Genomic DNA, 16,038 nt, shown 5'->3' with positions numbered 1-16,038 from the left:
GCTAAGTGGAACTGACCAAAGCTACCATTTACGGATCCTAATTAGTTAGACCAAGGTTTTATATTAAGTTCAGTGGATAGGACTATTTGGAAAACTTTGAAGGCATGGCTACTTTAATGATGTCCAAGTGACTCACCATAGCCCAGAGGTTTATCTAAAGAATGTCTGTTTGCTGAGCCCAAAGCTAAACCTGAATCTAACACAAAGTTAAATCAAACCCCAAAATTAAACCTAATTCATCTCACAAAATTATAGGATTCCCTGATTTAAAAATTTAGAAATCTTTTAAAAAACTTATTTAAAAATCTTTTAAAAACTTGTTTAAATATGTTTTAAAAAACTTATTTAAAAATGTTTTTAAAAACTTATTTAAAATTTTTTTAAAAACTTATTTAAAAATCTTTTAAAAAACTTATTTAAAAATATTTTTAAAAAACTTATTTAAAACCCCTTAAATAACTTATTTAAAAATCTTTTAAAAACTTATTTAAAAATCTTTTCAAAAACTTATTTAAAAATCTTTTTAAAAAAACTTATTTAAAAATCTTTTAAAAAATTTATTTAAAAATCTTTTTAAAAACTTATTTATAAAACTTATTTAAATATTATTTCAGACTAAAATTGTGTTTTACAATATGTTTCAATATCTTAATAATTAATTACTTTAATTATTTAACTTAATTCAAATTAAACTCAAATTACTTCAGTCAAACTATCATTTCATCAAATAGAATCTAATTCAAACACTTGATGTGTAGGAATATAAAGAATTGGATCAATGGATGTTGGATAGTGGATGCTCCAGACATATGACTGGAGATAGATTGAAGTTCACAAAGCTCAAATTAAAGAGTTTAGGATCGGTTGCATTCGGCAACGACGGTAAACTTAAGGTAATCGAAAAATGTAACATCAAACTTAGTACCGACTTCATTATTCGAAAAATGTTATTAGTTGAACATTTTAACTTTAATTTACTCAGTATAAGTCAACTGTGTGACAGTGGGTACTCAGTTAACTTTACTAAATCTGGATGTACACTTAAAAACATCGATAACCCTGAAATCATGCTTAAGGGCATTAGGAGAGATAATATCTATACAATTAATCTACCAACATCCTCAATAAAATATCTCCTGACATAACAAGAGGAAACGGAGTTGTGACACAGGAGACTGGGTCACACTCATACCAGACTCATTTCAAAAATGAGTCAAAATGGTCTAGTTAAAGGTCTGCCCAAACTAAAAATTATTGAAAATTCAATTTGTAATGCTTGTCAACAGGGTAAATAAACCAAATTAACCCACAAATTAACCAACTTATATAGAACAACGTCTATACTTGAGTTCCTTCATCTAGACCTGTTTGATTCACATTGAGCCAAGTCACCAAGCAAAAACCAATATTGCTTAGTAATAATCGATGACTACTCAAGATTTACTTGGGTAAAATTCATAAAAACTAAAGATGAAACTTTTGAAGCATTTAAAATCTTTTGTAAATTAATAGAAAATGAAAAAGACATTCAAATAAAAAGAATTAGAAGTGACCAAACCATGTCTTTAGACTAAAAAAGGCCCTATATGGACTAAAATAAGCACCTAGGGCTTGGTATAAACGTCTGTCCAATTATCTAATATCAAAAGGGTTCAACCAAGATCAAATAGAACCAACCCTTTTTGTAAAAACATTAGAAAAAGATATTTTTATAGCCCAAATTTACGTAGACGATATTATTTTTGGATCAACCAACTCTAAATTTCTAAAAGAATTCACCAAACTAATGGAAAATGAATTTGAAATGAGTCTAGTAGGTGAACTTAATTTCTTCTTAGGTTTACAAATTAAGCAAACCAAAGATGGAATTTATATTTATCAAACTAAATATGCTAAGGAATTAATTAGAAAATTTGGAATGGAGAACTCAAAAATTATTAATACACCAATGACGACTAATGCTAAAATTGACTCAGACTTAGAAGGTAAACCAGTAGACTTGAAATACTATCGAAGTGCGATAGGAAGTCTACTGTACCTAACTGTGAGCCGACCAGGCATTATTTTCGCAGTAGGTATGTGTGCAAGATACCAATCTTGTGCAAAAGAGTCTCACTTAACACTTGTCAAAAGAATCCTTAGGTATGTTAAGGGAATCCTAAATGTAGGACTATGGTACCTTAGATCTTGCACCCTTGACCTAACTGACTACTCTGACTCAGACTATGTCGGGTGCAAGCAAGATAGAAAAAGTACAAGTGGTAGCTGTCAATTTCTAGGGCAATGCCTAGTAAGTTGGTCAAGCAGAAAGCAACACTGTGTCCCTTTATCTACCACTGAAGCTGAATATATAGCCCTAGGTGAATGCGCATCTCAGTTGCTATGGATGATGCATACCCTTAAAGACTATCAACTAGAATATCAGAAAATAAAAATTTCAATTGATAATATAAGTTCAATAAATCTAACAAAAAACTCAATTCATCACTCAAAGACTAAACATATAGAAGTAAAGCACCATTTTGTAAGGGATCACGTAGCTAAGGGTGATATTGTACTCAACTATGTTGAGTCAAAATTAAACCTAGCTGACATCTTCACAAAGCCCTTACCTGAACTTGAGTTCAGTACACTTAGAAGACAAATAGGGATGTGCTTAGTAGAATAGGACTTATTCTTTACTTGAAAATTTTATCTTTAAATCAGTTTGGTTTTTAAAATCTAAGGGAAAATATTTTTCAAAATTCCAAATTTTGTTAGTTTTTTCAAAAGTCCGGTTTACCATAGGATTTTATGCCCCTAGAAATCATGTACCCCTAGTTTTAGCCAGAACATCTCACAAGCACACTAGGACTAACTTGCTTGTGTTTGAAAATACTTAGAATGACGTGAGATGCATAGGGTACAGCCTAGACTTCAGAATGCTTATTTCTGTGCATCATAGTAAGTCTAGGTGTTAAAAACTAACTTTACATTATTCAAGTTAAATGATCCAGCCCTAGTCAAATCTAACTGGATTACTAACTTAACTTGACTAACCAAGTGAAAACTGTTGCCCTCTAGGTATTCAGCCAGTAGTTAAAGGTTAGACAGCTGGTTAAGGACATTAAATTTTTTTTAAAGTTTACCCATGCTTGGACTTTAGGGCTCTGATACCTTGCTAAAGGAAATTGGTTAATTTACAATCTATTTAACTCAACTCATGCTTGGACATTAGGGTTTTAAGTTTATTGCTCCTCCTTTGCCTTTAAGGGTTTTCAAATTCTTTATTCGTCTAAATATTTTTTTTTAAAAATTAGCTAAGTGACTTCTATAGCCGTCTTCAAAATTAACTAAGTTAAAAGACTTTTTGAATTTTATTTTGAAAATTCCTTCCAACTTAGCTAACCATTTTCTAAAATGTTTTGTTCAAGCATTTTACAAAGGTCTCAAGTTAACCTAATTTTTAGAATCTTTTAAAAATTATTCAAAAATCTTTTCGAAATTAATGTCTTTTTAAAAGACTTTAAGAATTTAACGAAATATTTTTCAACAAAGTCTTTCAAAACTAGCTAATTCATTTTTAATTGCAAAACTTAGCTTACTACTTTCAAAACTTGCCTTTCAAAAATCATTTGTTTTAATTTTTCCTAAATTTGCACAAATTTTGTTTTAATTTGTTTTAATTTAGCTATGTTTCGGTTCAAAGAAAAATCTTTTTAGCTAAATTAGTTACTAAACTTAGCTTTCTTAAAACCAACTTCGAAAAAAAATTTCTTCTGCTTTAATTTTTTTTACTTCAAAAATAAATTTTTACTTAGCCAATTTCACTTATAAGAAATACTGTTTTAAAGTTAAACTTTTTTAGTTGAAAACGTAATTCATTGGTTTTAAAAACTTAGACCTTTCATCTTGCCCCTATTTCTTACAAAAGTTTTTGATATATGGAAAATGGAGAGAGTAGGATAAATTCAAATTAAGTGATAAGAAAAAGAGAGCTCTCATTAAGGGGGGCCTTATACACTTTAAATTAAGTATGTTTTAGCTTAAATTATGCTTGCACTTAAACTGTTTACTGAAGCTTGCTTACTTTCTTACTTAAAACCTTTTACAGCTTGCTTATGTTTATTTGTGCATCTTGTTTTACTTAACTTTAAATTTTAGTTGCTATAATAAAAAAGGAGGAGATTGTTGGTGCAGGAAGCATCCGACGATCGAACCCAAGTTTTGATAATGGCAAAAGATTCAAAGTTAAGGTTATGTTGTGATCTAACAGTTTGAATGAACTTGCAGAAAAGTCCTAAGTGTACTTAGGTAAAAGTCCTAACTGCGGTTAGGCAGGTGGATAACCCTAGGGGGTGGAAACCCTAGGTCATAAGGGGTGGTAACACTATGCAGAAAGTCTTGGCGGGTCGAGGGCTTCAGGCAAAAACCCTAAGGGGCGGTAACCCTAGGTGGAAATCCTGGTGTCGCGGACCAAATGGAAGTCTGGACGAGTCATGGAGCAGGCGTCCAGCATGAAGACCGGAAGATTCGAGCGTCGAGCAAAAGTCCAGTCGGTCTGGAGGACCGAACTGGCAAAAGGTAACTTCTCCTGAGTGGAGTAGGTGAGGACGCATTCCCCGGAAGAGGGAACAGTAGGCGTCGATTCAACCTAGGGTTTCTAGTTAAAAATCCGAAGTCAGAACCGGACAGTCCAACGACTGTCAAAACCTATTTTTCGCATATTATCTGTTGTGTTCTAACTCTGTTTTACAGGTGACTAATATTTTTGTGCAGGGTTAGATCTGACCTGGATCGGTCGACCAAACCTTGGGATCGGTCGACCGAACCCCCTAGTCAGCAGATCAGATTCACAGAGATTGGACCAGGCTCGACCAGAGGTTCGGTCAACCGAACCTTTGGATCGGTTGACCGAACCAAAGATCATCGACGACTGGATCAGGTCAGGTTGATCGGGTCAGAGAAGCGGATCGGTCGACCGAACGGCGGGATCAGTCGACCGAACCCGGGATGAGACTTGACCAGATCGAAGCGGAGCGAGCGGATCAAGCGGATCAGATAGGAGGAGATCGCCTGATCGGTCGACCGAACGCAGGGATCGGTTAACCGATCCACCTCGGGTCAAGCCTGATCCCGAGACTTGGGGATCTGGATCAACAGTAAAGAGCCTATAAAAAGAAGGCTCGGGAAGCAACCATACATTAATCTCGAACAAAACAACCGGTGCTTTCGAACGCTTCCACCACGCGCTGGTACTCCGACAACTAACGACCTCGTAATTCTTGTGTATTGTCAGTACCATTTCTTTATTCAGCACTTGTAATCCTTAATTGTAAAAGTCTTTTTCGAACTGATAGTGATTGCCCACCGAAAGCGATCTTCGATCACAAGCCTTGGAGTAGGAGTCGCCCTAGGTTCCGAACCAAGTAAACCCTTGTTGTCTCTCTGTGTTTGTGTTTATTCTGTTTATCATTTCCACTGTGTTAACTCGAACATTTTCTGATTCCGAAACGAGTGAAAGTCATGAGCGCTATTTCCCCCCCTCTCTAGCACTTTTCGATCCAACAATTAATTAATTAAAAATTCTTTTAATCAATTTAAATTAATCTAAATCTCTAACTCAATTAATTCAACTTAAACTAAGCAATTAAAATTAAATCAATTAATCAAAATTAAATTAATTAATTAAACTTAACAAATTAATTAAAATTTAATAAAATAATTTAAACAAACAAATTAATTAAAACTCTGGATCAAACTTAACTAATTTAATTAATTAGTTAAACACAACCTAATTAATTCAATCTAATTAATCTAAGTAATTCAATTAAAACTTAATTAATCAAATTCACTTAATTAATTTAACTTAATCTAATCAATTTAATCAATTAAATCCAAACTCCTTAATTAACCTAGGTAATTAATCTAATTAATACAAATCAATTTAAACTTTAAATTGATTAAATTATTCAAAACTAAAGGACAAATTAATAGATAATTATTTTCAAATATTATACTATCAATGTTGAATTATGTAAAATCAAATGCTTAAACTCTAGGGTTTACTTTGTTAATTAATTGCCAGCATTAATTTTTTTTCCCATGCTTAAAGTTCTATATCTTGTGAGTAGATTTTTAAGTGCAAAGTTTTTTTTCCAAAATTAAAATATGTTTTCTTTTAAAAAAACTAAAATTGTTTTTTAAATATTCTCATTAAGTTAAAAATATTTTTTGAAAATTCATTCTACGTCTAAATTTTTTACTTGAAAAATTTTAATCCGAATTTCTAAGTCTTTTTACTTGAATTTTTTTTTACAAATATATTTTAAAAATAAGTATGTTTTTAAAAACCTCCCGGGGAGTTAATTAGGAGGAACATGTTTCAAAAATCTTTACTTTAAAAATTATATGTTTGAAAATTCTATAAAATATATATTTTGAAATTTCATTTGACAACTCTGTTTGGAAAATTCAGGTTTTTAAAAATCCATTTGAAAAACTTAGTAAAATATTTTTTTCCCAACAACTTGGTAATGTTTTTTTTAACTCCCAATGTTATTTTTGATATATGAAAAAAGAGAAGAGATGAGCTAAAAGTTAAGTATTTTTAAAAGATCTTAATTTTAGAGGGAGAGATTATTAAGGGGGAGCATTTTTGAATGTTCAAATGTTCAAAAATTCCTTACATTATATTTTAAAAGTTTTTTTTACTTACTTAAATGTTCAAATGTTATATTTTACTTAACTTTAAACTATGCTACCATAAATCAAAAAATAAGAGATTGTTGGTGCTGGAAGCACCAATTAATCAAACCTGTATTTTAATATTGATAAAGATTCAAAGTTAAGAGTTGTTGTGATCTAATAATGTTACTCGAGTGTGTAGGCAAGTCCTAGTTGAGACTAAACAAGAAGTCATGATCAAGAGATTAGGCACAAAGTCCTGGTCTAGGGGACAGAGCAGAAGACTTGGTAGACCAAGGACATCGGGCTAAAGTATGAGGGTTACGAATACAATGTGAAAATCTAGGCGGGTTAACGATTAGACATCTAGAGGAAGTCCCAGAGAGGTCAAGATCGGATGCTGAGAAAAAGTTCAAATAGGAGTTTAGCCAAAGCTAACTCTCGTAAGAGGAGTAGGTGAGGATGCGCTCCACGTTGAGGGAACAGTAGACATCGATTCAACTTAAAATTTTAATGAAGTTCAAAGTCAGGACCAGACAGTCTCGAGACTATCATGTTCATTATAATTATTATATTATGTTAGTCTTGTTAACTCTGTGATGCAAGAAATCGAACACTAGAAATTGGTCAGAAAAAGTGCTTCTAGGTGCCCGGAGTGGGTCTAGGCGCTTGGGTAAGCCTGAACCCAGCCACTCGTGCAATTAAGTATAAGTACCCCGTGGTAGTTTTGATGTGGTCGATCAAATTAAATTAGGTCTTGTTGTGTTTGATGCATTGTATCTAAGTGTGTAGGAACTTAGGAGCACAAGAAGTTAAGTGGAAGACGCAGCAGATGAGAAGGATGACACGGGAAAGGAGCCGACAGATTCGGTGCATCCGAGGGATGAGGAGCTGAGAAAGAGTACACCGATGGATGAAAAGGACGTGCACGACATTCAAGGGATGAGAAGCCGAGGAGGAAGCCTGCTCGAGGAGAAGGTCGGAGTTGGGCTCGGGTGAACTTAACTTCGGATAATCGGAGCATCATTCATGCGAAGAAGAACAGTTGGAGGCTGATATGCCTTGTGGAAGGTGCCTTCCAGGACCTATGGAAGGTGCCTTCATAACCTCATGGAAGGCACCTTCAAGACTATGAAAGACGCCTTCACTAGTCGTTCGTCGAAGGTAAAGTTTTATCTTCAATAGATAAAATCTATCCTATTGAAGGTGCCTTGGACCACCTTAAATGCGTCTTCAAGATGTGGATAATATTTTCCAGGAGCTATAAAAAGGCTCCTAGACCTAGGAATTTAATAAGAACTTAAGTATTCAATTCCTAGTTTATTTCTGAGCTTTCAAAGAGTGTAAGAGTCTTCTCCTCCTTCAATGAAGGATATTTTTATTGAGCTTTCAACCGCCTTAGATTAATAACCACATAAGTTGTAACCAAGTAATTATTGCGTCTCTTGTCTTTTAAGTTGATTTTATTTCCTTAATATTAATTATCTATTGTAGTTTAATCTAATTGTGCATCTTTGCTAAGTTTGAAAAGCAAAAGATTATTTTTATTCTAACTTTGATCGTAGGCTATTCACCCCCTCTAACTGGTCGCACCGGGATCAACAATAAGGTGGTGCACTTTGATTGGCTGTCACACGTCAGCGTCCAGGCACCTGGATCGGGATAAACTTTAGCGGATAGAGATTCATTAAGGTCACTCCATGTCAAGTTGATCGGGGCGCTCAGGATAGGTCCAGACACCCAGACAAGGCTATAAAAGGAGGGTTCAACCATCACCTTAAGAACATCATTCCAAACGTCTTTCATTCTTACGTGCTACTCTGAAAAGCTCTCCACAACACTAAAGGCGCTGGAATTCCATTCTGTTTAAATTTCCCTGTATAAAAATTGTACAAGTACAGATGTAACGACCACCCTTCTTACTATTACTACTCTCTAAGGGTGACCGTTACTTAACTACTAACTCTACCTAACCGGTATGATCGAAACCACGAGGAGTCTCTACCGAAAAATTTCGGCAGCATCTCCCCTGTACCGGTGACCATAAACTGAGGTACATATATAGTATGCATCAGCCACAGGCGGTTGGAACATATATCAACACTCACGCAATTAAATAAGTGTCAAACTCCTCTCAGCATACAATCTAAAACAGAATAATCTCCAATGACAAGAGATGTAAGATACAATCTTAAATATTTATTAATCACTAAAATGCGGAAACTTAAAAATGCCCAAGTCTCTCCCATAGTCCTGGCATCACACATCATCGAACACCTCCTTGTCGCCTTCCTTTGCTATAGCTTTTCCTTTGCTCTATCTGCAGTAAGAGGAAAATGCAACTATAAGCAAAATTGTTTAGTAAGCGCTATCTAACTCACAAAACTCGAATATGCATGTAATTGGAAGAAATCTAAAACTAAATGCTTAGAAAGAAACACTACTCATGCTCATCTAATAGCAAAAGAAACAAGGCATACTGGAATGCTAAACATGTAAAGCTAATCAGAATAACATGCTAGCAACACCTTCTGAATCTTATTTCACTTGCTTAAAAACTTATTCTTTTTATTTCACTTGTTTAAAACTTATACTTTAATACTTCAAAATAATAATAAGCTTTCTTCTTGGGCCCAGGCGTAGTACCATCTTATGCGCGTTCCCTAATAGGTTGGGGTAGCGAGCCACCAATCCTAAAAGAGCAAACCTCGGTCTACCATGGCCAAGACATCGGAATTGGACACCTGGATTTGTTTAACAACAACCTCGGAAGTCCGGTACTAGCCTCTTAAAAAGTAAAATACTTGTTATCTTTTATTACTTCTAATATATAATGCCTCGGCATTTTAATAAGCACCTTGTGTGTCAAAATCCCTAAAGTCTCGACTTTGGGATCTACTTAAGGCCTTGGTCTTTCTCTTTCTTTTCTTTATCTTTCTTATACTTTGCTTAAACTTGAAATATTGATAGGAAGAAAAATCTGGAACTGAAATGCTTAATAAAACTGTGTTGAGATGCTAAATAAAATTGCATGCTTATAAATAAAACTGTTCATGCATATTGAGGTAACAAGGAAACTCAAATCTGTTGGAACCCCAAGGTTGTTTTGGTGTGATCAACAAGTTAAGTTAGGTCCTGCGTTGTATTTAACCTTGTGTCTAAGTGTGCAGGAGCTTAGGAGTACAGGTACTTGAGCGGAAGACGCAGCTAGCGAGAAGGACGGCACGCGGTGCGTTCGAGGGACGAGGCGCTGCGGAAGAGTACACCGGCAGACGAGAAGGAAGTGCGCGGGATGGTTCCGAGGTACGAAAGCCGGAGCGAAAGATTACTCGGGGAGCAAGAGACGCAGCTAGCGCGAAGGTCGGCACGGGGTGCGATCGAGGGACGAAGTCTGCGGATGAGTACGCTGGTGGACGAGAAGGACAGGACGAATTGAGAGCACTGCTCGAGAGACCGGAAGGGTTCCGGGAGCCTGGGTGGGATAGAATTCATCCCAACTGTCGGATCATGACCACGCCACTCAGGACAGACGGGTTATCGGGGACCTGGTCCACAAAAGTCAACATGATTGACTTTTTGCTCGGCGCCTCCAATCAGTTGTGCTCGACTCGATCTGGATTTTACGATCCGGATCCACAGCTTGGGTGATCTCGTCGCGCCCGGAACCCTTCCAGGCGCCCCGACCAAGGCTATAACTATAGCCTTGGTCCAAAAGCTTTTCATCAGTTAAAAAAATTGTAACAACACTTGTGTGCTTCCACTGCTTTGATTAGCTTCATTCTTTTTGTGCCTACACTGCTGTAAACGAGGCTTCTCCGCCTGAAGGAGTTCTTAGTGCAACCATCTTCCTTGGATTAACAACCTCCCCGGTTGTAACCAAGTCAAATCCGGTGCCTCGTTTTTATGCTTTATTTTCTGCTTAATCTATTTTTCAAGTGTTAGCTTAATTGTCGAGAAAGGGTTGTGTTTTATTCAGGGCTATTCAACCCCCCCTTCTAGCCGGCCCAACGGTCCTACAAGTGGTATCAGAGCCGAGACGCTTCAGGAGGACTAACCGCCGAACGAAGCAACGAGATGGCCGGATCTAACATCCACCCGCCAAAATTCGAGGGGGACTTTGCAAGCTGGAAGAAGCACATGGAGGTATTTTTCGGTACCGATTTTGATTTATTACTAATAATGGAACTCGATTTTGAAGCTCCCGAAGGCAAAACAAAAGTCAATGGACAAAGAAAGAGCAGCCGAGTACGTGGCAAACAAGAAAGCGAATTCCATCTGCTAACCGTACTTCCTCCACAAGAAGTCAACCGTGTCGGCACCTACAATTCGGCAAAGGAGCTTTGGGAGAAGTTCCTTGAATTACACGAAGGAACATCCGAAGCCAAGCTTGCGAGACGGGACTTACTTCGCAACCAGCTCACCAACCTCCGTCTTGAAGAAGGTGAAACAATTGCACATCTACACTCGAGGATACAGGAGCTCATCACCGGACTTTTGAATCTCGGAGAAGAGGTAAGTAACCGAGATTCGCTCAGGTACGCTTTAAATTCCTTCCCTAGAAATTCAAAATGGGCATCATTAGTAGATGCTTTTACATTTCGAAGACTTAGAAAAAATTTCATTAGAAGAATTTTTCAACATTTGAAGTGCATGAGTCAAGATGTGCGGGAATGAAGAGGCCAAGAACAACGTCGCCCTCAAAGCTTCGAGAGCAAACCTGAATCGGAATCTTCTCTCAACGGCGAGGAAATGGTAATGATGGTAAGGCGATTTAAGTTATATAATTCTAGAAAACTAACCATCCACGGTAGAAAGAAAAGAACGATCCGCTGCTACCAGCGGCGAAGAAGGGCATGTCAAGGACAACGCCCCAAGTGAAGAACAAAGACAAGGAAAAGGGTAAGAAGCCTATCCAAAACGAAAGGCCATGAAGGCGACGTGGGACGATCGTCGTCCGAATCGGAAGTCGAAGCATTCCGGACTCACACCGATGGCGAGTCATCAAGACGACGACTGCGATTCAAGCTCTTCGAAATGAGCATCGAAAGCATCGATGAAGGGGAAGCTACGAAAGCAGCAGCTCGGGGGAGAAGCGGACAACGAGATCGACAAGGTAAGTCGAGTACCTCTTCCTCCCGATAAAATGTTTAAGTTTGTTAAACTTTTAATAAAAGATTGCTGCAAATTAGAAAGTGAAAATAAAAATTTAAAAGTAATTCTAGCTAAGTCTTGTCTCTTAGAAGAATTAGATAAATTAAAACTAGCAAATGAAAAATTGAAACTTGAAAATGATGATTTGAAAATTCAAGTAGACAACTTAAAAAACCATGCATGTTCATCTAAAACCAATGTTAGAAGATTTAATAATTTAAATTGGTACTTTAAATATCACCCTGGACAAATTAGGAACATTTCAAGAAAATATGTTCCTAAAAACTTTTTAGTTAATCCAGTAAGTTGGAACCTATATTGGGTTCCTAAATCATGCTTAAATTAATTTTAAAATTAAAATTTGCACTTTAAGTGAGAAAATTAAACAAAGAATTTCTTTATGAGGCTTTGTCTAAGGAAGTGGTTGTTGTTCCAATAACCAAGAAGGTCTAGTGCCTCGCCACGACCTGGAAGCCAAAATATTGAAATAAATGTTTAATTAACTTACTAATGAAGCATTAATACAAGAATTAATTAGTGCTTGAAAAAGGTTATTCAAAACATTTTATTTCAAATTAGAAATTTACTTGCTTAGAATATCTTTATTCTCAAAAATCATTTTTTTTGTTAAGAATCTTTTTAAACAAGAAATCTCAGCTTAAATTACTTAGAAAAACTTTCTAAATTTCTTAAAAACTTAGAAATTTATTGAAATATTTTTTTAAGTCTTTTACCCTTAGATTGTTTTTTATGGAACCCCATTTTTATTGTGATCAAAGGGGGAGAAGGGAAAGTATAAGTCTAGGGGGAGGTAGAAAAAATTGTAAATTAAAATTTGAAATTTTATTTTTTTTCTATCATGTTGCATATTATTGCAATTAATTTCATATCTATTGCTGACCCTAGTTTAACTTGGGTTGATCACACCAAAAAGGGGGAGATTGTTGGAACCCCAAGGTTGTTTTGGTGTGATCAACAAGTTAAGATAGGTCCTTGTTTTTAACCTTGTGTCTAAGTGTGCGGGAGCTTAGGAGCACAGTACTCGGCGGAAGGCAGGCTAGCGAGAAGGGCGGCCTGTGGTGCGTCAGGGACGAGCTGCGGAAGAGTACCGTGAGCGAGAAGGAAGTGCGCGATGGTTCCGAGGTACGCGGAGTGGAAGATTGCTCGGGAGCAAGAGGCGCAGCTAGCGCGAAGGTCGGCACGGGGTGCGATCGAGAAGTCTGCGGATGAGTACGTTGGTGGACGAGAAGGACATGCGCGATTCCGGAGAAGCCAGAGGGAAGCATGCTCGAGAAGACCGGAAGATGGGTTCGGGTGAGCCATATTCCGGATGTCAGAGATCACCCAATCAAGTGGATCCGGAGCAAAAGACCCGGACCGAGACAGGGACTTAACGGAGAAGTGGTCCCGGACAAAAAGTCAACCGCAGTTGACTTTTTGCTCCGGGGCGCCCGGAATCAATCTGGGCGCCCGGACCCTGATTTTGACCAAGATCGCGATTTACGCGATCTGAACGTTGGGGGATAAAACTTTATCCCCCCAGGGCGCCCGGAACCCTTCCAGGCGCCCCGACCAAGGCTATAAATATAGCCTTGGTCCAGAAGCTTTTCATTAGTTCAGAAATTGTAACAACACTTGTGTGCTTCCATTGCTTTGATTAGCTTCATTCTTTTTGTGCCTACACTGCTGTAAACGAGGCTTCTCCGCCTGAAGGAGTTCTTAGTGCAACCATCTTCCTTGGATTAACAACCTCCCCGGTTGTAACCAAGGCAAATCCGGTGCCTCGTTTTTATGCTTTATTTTCTGCTTAATCTATTTTTCAAGTGTTAGCTTAATTGTCCGAGAAATGGTTGTGTTTTATTCAGGTCTATTCAACCTCCCCTTCTAGCCGGCCCAACGGTCCTACAAAATCTGTATGCTTAAATGAATGGTAGCAAAGAAGCATATCTAAACCACATGCTAGAATAAAGAAACTCAAATCTGTATCCTAGAATGAGTATAACTAGAAAACATATCTAAACCTCATGCTAGAATAAAGAACCTCAAATCTGTATACTTCAATGAAAGTAGCATATCTAAACCTCAAGCTCAGATTTAACATAAGCAAATTCTGGAATTGAAACTGCACTATACAAACAATGGCTCAAAACTACAATCCGAACACTTCCAGATATCCATGCTATCTCAAACCACAAACCAAGATTTGCAAGGCTACAACCAATTAAAGCTTGCTGGAAAACTAAAACAATACCTATATAAAACTTATTCACAGCTAAGCTTTTATAAGATAACCGTAATCTTTTAACCATGCTTCAATAGAATTGCAAAGGAAACAACAAAATCTTGGGGCTATTCTAAAAATCCCTAACAATCACAATCCTTTACCACAAAATCCGGAAGCCAAAAGACAAACCACAGCATGCTACTGGAAACCAAAACCAAGGCATCTATTCTTCATGCTCAATGCTATGGTAAGGAAAAAGTCCCAAAGTATAACCATACTTCATGCTACTAAAAATTTAAAACAGCCACTCAAAGCATCAATCATAATTTGCATTACTCTATAGGTTGTGAACTAAACAATTCAATTCAATCACAGTCATTAGTTCCGTTCTGTAACAGTCCCATTGAGATCAGTTCTATTCAATAACAGTTCCATGGCTTAACTCAAGAGTATAAACATATAAGAGCTTAAAATCTTAACGACAGCACAGTAGTAAATCAATACTTAAAGAGACCACCCAAAAATATCATTAATCTATAAACATTTAACCTAACCTTTCTATTCAATCTTCGTTTCTCATTTCTGCCAGATAATTCAAACCACTCAGGAAAACAAACTAGAAATCTATATCAGGACCATGCATGTCACAAAAAAACAAATTCTAGACAGTTCATAAACTTGTTGAAATCAGGTATCCATAATTCCAACAACCAATCACAGCCGAATCAAAAATCCTCATGAAAACCTCGGAATCAACTCAAGGACCTCACGGAAAACTCAATTCGAACCTGGAACTTCGCAAGAATTTGGAACTACTCTACTGTAGGTGAGGAAGCACTTACAGCGATTTCTTGGACTCACAACCGGAGAAAGGAACTTCTAGGGTTTGGTACACTCGAGCTCTCGACCCCTGCTTCATGCTCACGGCTCCTCCTCGACGTAAGGATCACGACGGTGAAGAACCCCCCGAATTTAGCCACCCGCCGACCGCCGGAATCGTGCCCTAGCTCCTGCTGTGGATTTCGCCCGAGAGAATCGCCGTCGCACACCGAAGAGAGGAGAGGAAGAAATTAGGTCACAGGAAAAATTAAGCCCTAAGTTCTCTTCTTATAACCTTAATATTCTATTAACTATCTTAAATAAATTTGCTACCCTTTTCTAAACAGAACCGCCCGCGTGAACACTTGGTCAGCCGCGCGTTGCTTAAGGCTTGGCTCATGGGTTCAAATCTCGGCTGCAACCCTTTTCTTCCTATTATTTTTTGTTATTAACTTCTACTACTTAAATACATTTCATGCTTCTTTTAATCAGCAACGCCTGCTTGGGCTCCTGGTCAGCCGAGACAATGAAAGGCTTTGCTAAGCCGAAGGTCTCCGGTTCGAACCTCGGCTAAATTTTTTTATTTTTTTGCAACTTCTTTCGTTTAGTAAAAATACCAAACGACCTCCAAAAATTACATAAAAATACTCTAAAAATTTCTAAAAATCTCTAGAATATTTCTAAAGTATTTCTAAATATTTTTAACCACTATTATAACTCCAAATGAGGAAATTTGGATCATTACAATAGAACTTTTCCTAGCAACCCACATGTTCGATTAGACATGTGTTTGATCAATCAAGCAAGTTCTTGACGGATCAAAGCACACCTTGATCGAAGTACAAGATCGCTGGCCTCTTGTGTTGGTATTCAAAATTGATACAAAGAAAACAAAACTAATTATGCAACGAAATTAAAGAACTAGTTGTACATTTCCTTTGTAGCTAAAGACCTCTTGATCTTCTGTCGTATTCCTCTCCTTTTCTTGGACGTCGTGTAGGCAACGATCTACCAAGACAAAACCACCCTTCTACTCTTCTCTTCCAAACCACCGACCACCAAGGGGAGATGCTCTAGGATGGGGCGCCTTCTCTTCTTCTTCCTCTTCTTCAAGCCGCCGCCCACAAGGAGGAGGAGGGGGGCGCCGGCCCTAAGCTAGGAGGAGGAAGGGGGGCATC

This window comes from Zingiber officinale, chromosome 9B, assembly GCF_018446385.1.
Source record: "Zingiber officinale cultivar Zhangliang chromosome 9B, Zo_v1.1, whole genome shotgun sequence".
NCBI lineage: Eukaryota > Viridiplantae > Streptophyta > Magnoliopsida > Zingiberales > Zingiberaceae > Zingiber > Zingiber officinale.
Note: the sequence above shows the minus strand (reverse complement) of the source record.